The sequence below is a fragment of the Rhinopithecus roxellana genome, chromosome 16 (assembly GCF_007565055.1).
Source record: "Rhinopithecus roxellana isolate Shanxi Qingling chromosome 16, ASM756505v1, whole genome shotgun sequence".
NCBI classification, from domain to species: Eukaryota; Metazoa; Chordata; class Mammalia; order Primates; family Cercopithecidae; genus Rhinopithecus; species Rhinopithecus roxellana.
Genome location: NC_044564.1, coordinates 112,767,643 through 112,777,776, shown reverse-complemented (window position 1 = coordinate 112,777,776; position 10,134 = coordinate 112,767,643).

Below are 10,134 nucleotides of genomic sequence, written 5' to 3'. Positions count from 1 at the left end.
ATGCAAGTGTCAGAGATAACCCATTTACAATAGCTACAAAACCAGAAAATATCTAGGAATCAATCTAACCAAATAAGTGAAAGGAACGCAAGGAAAATGATAAAACTCTGGTGAAAGAAATTGAAGAGGATGCACAAAAAAGGAAAGATATTCCAAGTCCATGGATTGGAAGAATATTGTTAAAATGACAATACTATCCAAAGCAACTTACGGATGCAACGCAATCCCTATCAAAATACCAATGACATTCTTCACCGAAAAAAAAAATCCTAAAATTTATGTGGAACCACAAAAGACCTCGAGTAGCCAAAGCAATCCTGAGCAAAAAGAACATGGCTGGAGGTATCACACTACCTGATTTCAAAATTTACTATAAAGCTATAGTAACCAAAATAGCATGAAAACAGACATACAGACTAATGGAACAGAACTGAGAACCCAGAAACAAACATACACATTTACAGTTCACTTATTTTTGACAAAGGGGCCAAGAACATACAATGGGGAAAGGATAGTCTCTTCAATAAATGGGGATGGGAAAACGGGATATCCATATGCAGATAAATTAAAGTAGACTCCTATCTCTCACCATACACAAAGATGAAATAACAATGGATTAAAGATGTAAATCTAAGACCTAAAACTGTGAAACTAGTAGAAGAAAATGTTGGGGAAATTCTCCAGGACATTGGTCTGGGCAAATTTTTTGTGTGTAAGACCTCAAAACCATAGGCAACCAAAGCAAAAATAGACAAGTTAGCTTGATTATATCAAGTTTGAAAGTTCTGCACAGTAAAAGAAACAATCAGCAAAGTGAAGAGACAACCCACAGAATGGGAGAAAATATTTACAAACTACCCATCTCACAAGGGATCAATAACCAGAATATATAAGGAGCTCAAAAAACTCAATAGCAAAAAAACAAGTAATCTGATTAACAAATAGCCCAAGGAACTAAACAGACATGTCTCAAAAGAAGATGTAGAAATGTCCAACACGTGTATGAAAAGATGTTCAACATTACTAATCAGCAGAGAAATGCAAATCAAAACCACAATGTGATAAACAGGCAGATAAAATGGTTTATATACAAAAGACAGTAACAGATGTTGGTGAGAATGTGGAGAGAGGAGAACCCTCATACACTGTTGGTGGGAATGTCAATGAGTACAGCCACTATGGAGAACAGTATAGAGGTTCCTCAAAAAACCACAAATAGAATTATCATGTGATCCAGCAGTCCCACTGCTGGGTATATATCCAAAAGAAAGGAAATCAGTATATCAAAGAGATATCTGCACTCCCATGTTTATTGCAGCACTAATCACAATAGCCAAGCTATGGAATCAATCTAAGTGTCCGTCAGTGGATGAATGATAAAGAAAATGTGGTACCTATATTCAACGGAATATTATTCAGCCATAAAAATGAAGGAAATCCTATGATTTGCAACAATATGGATGGAATTGGAGGTCATAATATTAAGTGATATAATCCAAGCATGGAAAGACAAATATCGCATGTTCTCAGTATTTCGGGAAGATAGACAATAGACTGGTGGTTACCAGAGGCTGAGAGGGGGAGGAGGGAGGAATGAAGGGAAACAAAAAGAATATACGTGTATTTATTTACTATTACCACAGAACTGTACATTTGAAAATGGTAAAAGTGAAAACTTATATATGTATATTTTACCTCAACAAAAAAAGTTTTAAAATCAGAATTAAACAAGTAACAAAATCTAATCATGTATAAAAAAAGGTAATGCATGTAAAACTTGTGTTACATGTAAAACATATCCCAGATATGCATTTTTTGTTTGTTTGTTTTGTTTTGTTTTTGAGACGGGGTCTCACTCTGGTGCTCAGGCTGGAGTGCAGTGGTGCAATCTCAGCTCACTGCAGCCTTGACCTCTTAGGCTCAAGAGATCCTCCCACCTCTGCCTTCCGAGTAGCTGGGACTACTTGTGGGTGCCACCATGCCCAGTTGATTTTTGTATTTCTTGTAGAGACAGGGTTCACCCTCTTTCCCAGGCTGGTCTTGAACTCATGGGCTCAAGCAATCCACCTGCCTCAGCCTCCCAAAATGCTGGGATTACAGGTGTGTGCCACTGCACCCAGTCCTGCAAAGTTGTTTTAATAAAAACATCAACTACCACATTAGTAGATTAAAGGATAAAAGTTATACTGGCATCTCAATAGATGAAAAAAATCCCATTTGATAAAATTAACATCCTTTCATGATTTTACAAAACTGCTAGCAAACTTAAAATAGACACAAACTTCCTTAACTTGGAAAAAACCCCATATACTTATTGTGAATTTTGAAAGCATTTTTTTTTAGTTTTGTGATTAATTAAATTAAATTAAATGAAACAATAATTTAATTGTTTAATTGAGATAATATTTGTATATTTTATGGGGTACATGTGATATTTTGTTCCATGCATAGACTGTGTAATGATCAAGTCAGGGTATTTAGGATACACATTGCCTCGAGCATTTATCATTGCTATGTGTTGGGAACATTTTTTTGAGATGAAGTTTCGCTCTTGTTGCCCAGGCTGGAATGCAATGGCGCGATCTCGGCTCACCACAACTTTTGCCTCTTGGGTTCAAGCGATTATCCTGCCTCAGCCTCCTGAGTAGCTCGGATTACAGGCAAGTGCCACCACGCCTGACTAATTTTGTATTTTTAGTAGAGATGGGGTTTCTCCATGTTAGTCAGGCTGGTCTTGAACTCCTAACCTCAGGTGATCCACCTGCCTCGGCTTCCCAAAGTGCTGGGATTACAGGTGTGAGCCACTGCCATTTCAAGGCCTCTCTTTTAGCTATTTTGAAATATACAATACATTGTTAACTATGGTCACCCTACTCTGCTATCGAACAGCAGAACTTATTCCTCCTATCTGTTCCTGTATGTTTGTACCCATTAACCAACCTGTCTCATCCCCTGACTCCCCCCACTTCCAAGCTTCTGGTAACTATTATTCTACTCTCTACCCTCATGAGATTAACTTTTTAAGCTACTACATATAGGTGAGAACATGCAATATTTGTCTGTAATTTTTCTTTCTCAGGCTAGATTTATTGGGTCTGGATATAAAAGAATGCTAGCACTATAAAATGAGTTCGGAAGTGTTTCCTTTTCTCTATTCTCTGAAAGAGTATGTATAAAAATTGGAATTATATTTCCTCAAGTATTTGGTAGAACTCACTGGAGTTTTTCTTTTTCTTCTTTTTCTTTATGGATCATGGGTGAATAGAATTGTAGTAATTGGTTCATTAAATAATTTCATTATTCAAATCTCATTTATTTTGGATAACAGCATGAAGAGTCATGAGCTCATTCATTTGCATATAAATTAGAATATTGACAAAATAACTTGTGTCTACCTATAGGCTCATTTCCAGCCTATTCCTCGACCTTCCTATTGAGGTAAACACTGTTCTGAATTTTGTGTTTATCATTCTTTTGCTTTATTTTTATATGGTTTGTCATATATAATGAGGTGTATTTAGGATCTTCTTTGTCTAAGAGGCATCTCTATTATGTTTTGTGCGAGTAGGTATTCATTCTGACTTCTGCATAATATTCCACTGTGTGAACATACCAAAATTTATACATTTTCCAGTTTTGAGCATTGGGGCTATTTTTTCAGTTTGTTTGTTTTTTGCTGTCACAAACAGTGTCGTTATAAACAATCTTGAACATTTCTCCTGGTATAAATGTGAAAGAGTGCCTGTTGGTTTTTACTGAATGGAATTACTAGCTTGTATGAAATGTGAATGTTCAGTTTTAAAGGATAATCCCAAACTGGTTTCAAGAGTGGCCATTAACAGTTTATAGTCCAACCACTAATGTTTCTGTTAATACACATGTTATCTATAGATTCTGTTAACACACATGCTATCTATAGATTCTGTTAATACACATGCTATGTATACTTGGTATGTCAGACTTTTAAATATTTGCCAATATGAATAAATATAAATTGATATTGTGGTCTTGATTGCATTTCTCTGCTTGTGGTATTAGCTCACTGTTATGAGGATACATAAGAGAATATCTTACCACATTTCCTGTATGTGTCCTCTGTGCCGATGGAGACTATCTATCTTAGTCTGTTGTGCTGCTGTAACACAATACCTGAGACTTGTAAACACCGAAATTTATGTCACACAATTCTGGAGACTAGGAAGTCTGAGATCAAGGTACTCACGTGTTTGGTGTCTAGTAAGGGCATGATGTCTGCTTCCAAGATAGTGCCTTCAATGCCGCATCCTCCGGAGGAGATGAATGGTGTTCCTCACATGGTGGAAGAACAGAAGAGAGTGAATCCTCTCTTGCAAGTTATTTTTATAGCAGCATTAATCCATTCTCGAGGACCCCACCCGAAACACTTCCTATTAGGTTCTACCTTCCAACACTTGCACTGGGGATTAAGCTTCCAACAAATGCATTTGAATGGGGAGAAAAATGTTGAAACCGTAGCATCATCAGATGATAGAATTCCAGCACAGCTAGGTCAGAAGATTGGCCGCAGGAATATGGTAGGAAGGTTAAATAGAAACATTTCGACTTTGGTGATTCTCTGATGCCCAAGAAATGTAAAGAAGGTGAAAGGTATTACCTAGGACTATAATGAGGGCTGTGTGACAGAGAGGCAGCCCCAGATAGAGTTAAGAACCCCACCACCTCTTAGAAATCCTCGTAGAACTATGACTTTATCAGAGACGGAAGGTTCAAGAATCTTACTAAGGTTCCAGCACTTTGGGAGGCCGAGACGGGCGGATCACGAGGTCAGGAGATCCAGACCATCCTGGCTAACACGGTGAAACCCCGTCTCTACTAAAAATACAAAAAAACTAGCCGGGCGAGGTGGCGGGCGCCTGTAGTCCCAGCTACTCGGGAGGCGGAGGCAGGAGAATGGCGTAAACCCGGGAGGCGGAGCTTGCAGTGAGCTGAAATCTGGCCACTGCACTCCAGACCGGGCGACAGAGCGAGACTCCGCCTCAAAAAAAAAAAAAAAAAAAAAAAGCACACTGAACAAATAATCTGAGATTTATCAACAAAACAAATTGAGGATGTTTTGCTTTGGCTTTCTGGGAGCTGGTGGTTCTTAGTGCTTGATTTAAGGAGTGGTGTGGGTGTTATCAGATACTTGTGGGAAATAAAACTAGAAGCAAATAGCTTTCATTTGCCCATTAAGGTTTTTCCAATTTTGGTATGGACATCTCTGGAGCCATAATGTCTTTGCGTGGTTCATGGAGATGGTGCTGGGAAATTAATTATAGGGAACCGCTAATGTATTTGGGCACTATAGCTATGCCTGGAAGAGCTTTGTAGGTTCATAGGAAACTACTTATTAAAGAGTTTATCTTCTTAAGCAGAATGTGTTGAAATTGTCACTGGACGAATATAAATTCTATTGCAGTTTATTGAAATATTTATGTCATCTTTGTTCCAGATATGGGTGAGTACAAATGTAGACAAAATGCCAGCTTAATCTCACTAGTCCTAGAGAAATAAAGCCATTTTATTCTTGGTTCAAATGCTATTAGCATTTAATAAAAAATTAATGTGCATTTCTAACTCACCCAAGGATATGAGGACAGACTTTGCGCTATACAGCCAGATAGTGGATATAAAACCTAGAAGGAAGAGCATGGATCAGTTTGCAGAAATATGGGACATGCCTATGAGCTGTCATTCATAATACATGAGAATGGTCAATCACCATTGAGATATTAACTTTTTTAGACTCTCACATCTCTTTGCTCTAGACACTTATGTTAGCTGGAAGGGCATAGGGATGATACAAGGATGACTCTGGGGAAGACAACAGCGTGAAAGCAGATCTGATGGTGAGCTAATAACCGAGCCATAAACTGAACTACACATGATACATTCAATATGCATATGGAGTAGTCATTCAAATGACTTGACCTAGTAATGATCCTCTCTGTTCTGACATGAGCTAAACTGAATGCTACAGCCTAATGCTTTCTGGCTGCTTTAGTTTACTGTAATTGTAGTATTCTATTTTGTTGGGTGCTAAGAAATAGAGGCAGTTTCTGTTACCTAGAGAAGGCTCCAATCCAGGACATGGATATTATGCCAACTGAGATAATAAAATGGTCACTTCTGCTAAGAGGAACAGCCAGAGCTTACCCTGAAGGATGTGCCCCAAATAACCTGAATTACATTATCCTATATTAATTGCTCCTGCCCCAGGAAAGGCGTGGGGAGCTGCGGAGCAGAGCACAGTGGGCTGATTTAGGGACTAGGTCAGTAATGAAGGAAAATATAGCCCTGCCTGTGGGAAGGAGGTGAATTTCTTCCAAATGCATAAGAGTTCTGCTTTGAGATTGGCAGAAATCAGCACTAAGTAGAAGGGATTGCATAGATTGCTTTGTGGATGGTGGAAGCCCAGACATTTATTTCTTGCCTTTCTCTGCTTCAGCGTGGATAACATTCACCTGTGGAGCTTGTTATACATGAAGACTTCTGGGCCTCATTCTCAGTAATTCTGATTCAATAGACCTGGGGTGAAACCTAGGAAACTGCACTTTATGAGCACACCAGGTGATTACACCATGCATGTAGTTCAAAGGCCGCATTTCGAGGGACCATAGTTCTAGAGCAAAGTCCACCATTTCCAGTAGAAATATTATTGTACTCACTCTCATCCCCCATGAAACTTCATAGTATTTGCAATTTTGTAAACTTGAGAGTGACATTTTGAGAGTGAAGTAAATTTCTTAAACTTGAGAGTGACTTTTTTTTTTTTTTGAGACTGAGTTTCATTCTTGTTGCTGAGGCTGGCGTGCAATGGTGCGATCTCGGTTCACTGCAACCTCCACCTCCTGGATTCAAGTGATTCTCCTGCCTCAGCCTCCCGATTAGCTGGGATTACAGGCATGTGCCACTACGCCTGGCTAATTTTGTATTTTTAGTAGAGAAACGTTTAGTAGAGAAACCTCCATGTTGGTCAGGCTGGTCTCGAACTCCTGACCTCAAGTGATCTGCCGGCCTTGGCCTCCCAAAGTGCTGGGATTACAGGCATGAGCCACCACGCCCAGCCGAGAGTGACACTTTTATGCCACTCTTTATGGGCCCTTTTATGAATGCTTTCAACTGCTCTCACGTCTCAATATCTCACTGTTACTCAAAAGAAGAAATCAATTTCACCTTGAATCCACTTCAAATTCCCCTTAGGAAACTTTCTGAGAAGAAAAGTTCTCTTACTAATAAGTCCCAATTGTATTTGTACACACTCCTACGCTATTGCCTACCCCCGGGTCTGAGTCTCATGGTATCTTATTTAACCTGTGCACAATTCCAGGGCAGCAGTGCCTCTTGGTTCTAACCCATAATGAAGTCTCTTGAAACTCAGGTCCCTCCAGTACAGTGAGGAGTAGTCTGTGACTCGTACTTGGTGTAGTGGGAATACTGTCATAATGAACTGAAGTGCCAAAGAAAAAGAAAAGCATTATGACTGTGTTGGTTTGGTATATTTTGTCAACAAAGGCATACCCTTGGGCTATTTGCGGAGCGAAGCCAAGTGGCTGCTTCTCCCAGAAGGCCACAGGAAGGTCTTCCGAGAGTGAGAGACAGGGCTAGGTGGAGTGCGCTGCGTGCATTTTACTGCTCCCCGAGCAAAGAAGCCCTTCCCAGTAGGGCTCCAGCTCCTTTCCCCATCTTCCATTCCTCTGCCTCTAATGCACCTGCAGATTAACCAAAATATTTTCTTTTATCTTCATGCTCTATTGTTCAATTGTTAGGGAAGAATGATCCCTAAACATTGTATTAATATTAGCACAGTGCCCAGGACAAGTCAAGGGCTACTTCCATTCCACCCTGCATGGGTCAGAACTATTTCCACTGTGTCTGCTAAGTTGAGATGGAATGTACCTACTTTAGTAATTATTCTGAGCAGTCCTGGTCCATAGGAGGCTACTCCTAGTACCAGATTGCCTGCCAGCTGTGCTTAGAGGAAACGAATTTAGGCATGGCATCAAAATCCATTTTAACTTCCCTTCTAGTATTGGTTGTCTTTCAGCCATAGGGCAAAGTTAGCAGTGGATGAAATTTATATCTAGAGACTAGCATTCCTATTTACGAGACATATTGATAAAAAATGGGGACTATGCCATATTTTATGCAAATATTTCCTGAGTACATTATCCTTGAAAAAAATTATTTCAGGTTTTGTTGTATTTTCTAAATTATACTTTAAGTTCTAGGGTATATGTGCACAACGTGCAGTTTTGTTACATATGTATACATGTGCCATGTTGGTGTGCTGCACCCATTAACTCGTCATTTACATTAGGTATATCTCCTAACGCTATCCCCCCCGCCCCCACCCCACGACAGTCCCTGGTGTGTGATGTTCCCCACCCTGTGTCCAAGTGTTCTCATTGTTCAATTCCCATCTATGAGTGAGAACATGCAGTGTTTGGTTTTCTGTCCTTGCAACAGTTTGCTCAGAATAATGGTTTCCAGCTTCACCCATGTCCCTACAAAGGACATGAACTCATCCTTTTTTATGGCTGCATAGTATTCCATGGTGTATATGTGCCACATTTTCTTAATCCAGTCTATCATTGATGGACATTTGGGTTGGTTCCAAGTCTTTGCTGTTGTTAATAGTGCCACAATAAACATACGTGTGCATGTGTCTTTTTAGCAGCATGATTTATAATCCTTTGGGTATATTTTTAAATAGCACAAGTGATGGGCCGGGTGCAGTGGCTCGTACCTGTAATCCCAGCACTTTGGGAGGCTGAGAGGGGAGGTTCGTTTGAGCCCAGGAGTTTGAGACCAGCCTGGGTGACATAGGGAGACCCTGTCTCTACAAATAATTACAAAGTTAGCTGGGCATAGTGATGTGCACCTGTGGTCCCAGCTGCTTGGGAGGCTGAGGTGGGAAGATTGCCTGAGCACAGGAGGTCAAGGCTGCAGTGAGTCATGATACCACCACTGCGCTTTAGCCTGGGCGACCCAGTAAGACCGTGTCTCTAAATAAATAAGTAAGTAAGTAAATAAATAGCTAGCATAAGCAATGAACCAATATATTCTTGTAAAAACCACTATAGCGATATGCTTTACCAGAGTTCTCCTTTGACCCCATTGCCACCCCATCCCAGCCCTACTCCTAGAGTTAATTTCTCTAATTAGTTTGGCATGTATCTCTCTGGACCTTTCTTAAGTCATCTTATAATAGTTCTCAAACTTTACTGTGTTTGAGCATCACCTGGTGTTATGGGCTAAATCTTGTCTTCCCAGAATTTATCTGTTGAAGCCCTTGTCCTTAGTACCTCAGAATGTAACTATATGGAAATAGGGCTTTTAAAGGGGTGATTGAGTTAAAATGAGGTTCTGATTCATACAAAGCAATTTAAAAATTATGATGTACTCTCATAATAGAATACCATGCTGTAATTAAAAATGATGTATATCTGCATTTATTCAACTGGGGAAAAGTCATGTGACATGAAAAGACAAAAATATTTATATATGAAACATTTTTACATTACTTAGAGATAGCGGGTCCTGAAACCTGTCAAGGCAAACAAACTGGAAAAAAGCTAGCATCCAAAGTTAGCAATGGATGAAATTTACATCTAGAGACTAGCATTCCAATTTACAAGACACGATGACAAAAAATGGGGGCTATACCATGTTTTATGCAAATATTTCCAGAGTACATCATCCTTGAAAAAAACCATTTCGCACAAGCAATGGGCCGGGCGCAGTGGCTCATGCCTGTAATCCCAGCACTTTGGGAGGCTGAGGGTCCTTATAGGAAGGAGAAATTTAGGCATACAAAGAAACACCAGAGATGCTCAAACACAGAGAGAAAATGCCATGTGAGGACACAGCGAGAAGGTGGACATCTGCAAGCTCAGGAAAGAGGCCTCATAAGAAACCAAGCCTGGCAGGGTGCCGTGGCTCATGCCTGTAATACCAGCACTTTGGGAAGCCAAGGCAGGTGGATCATGAGGTCAGGAGTTCAAGAGCAGCCTGGCCAAGATGGTGAATCCCCATCTCTACTAAAAATACAAAAAAATTAGCTGGGCACTCTGGCAGGTGCCTGTAATCCCAGTTACTCGGGAGTCTGAGGCA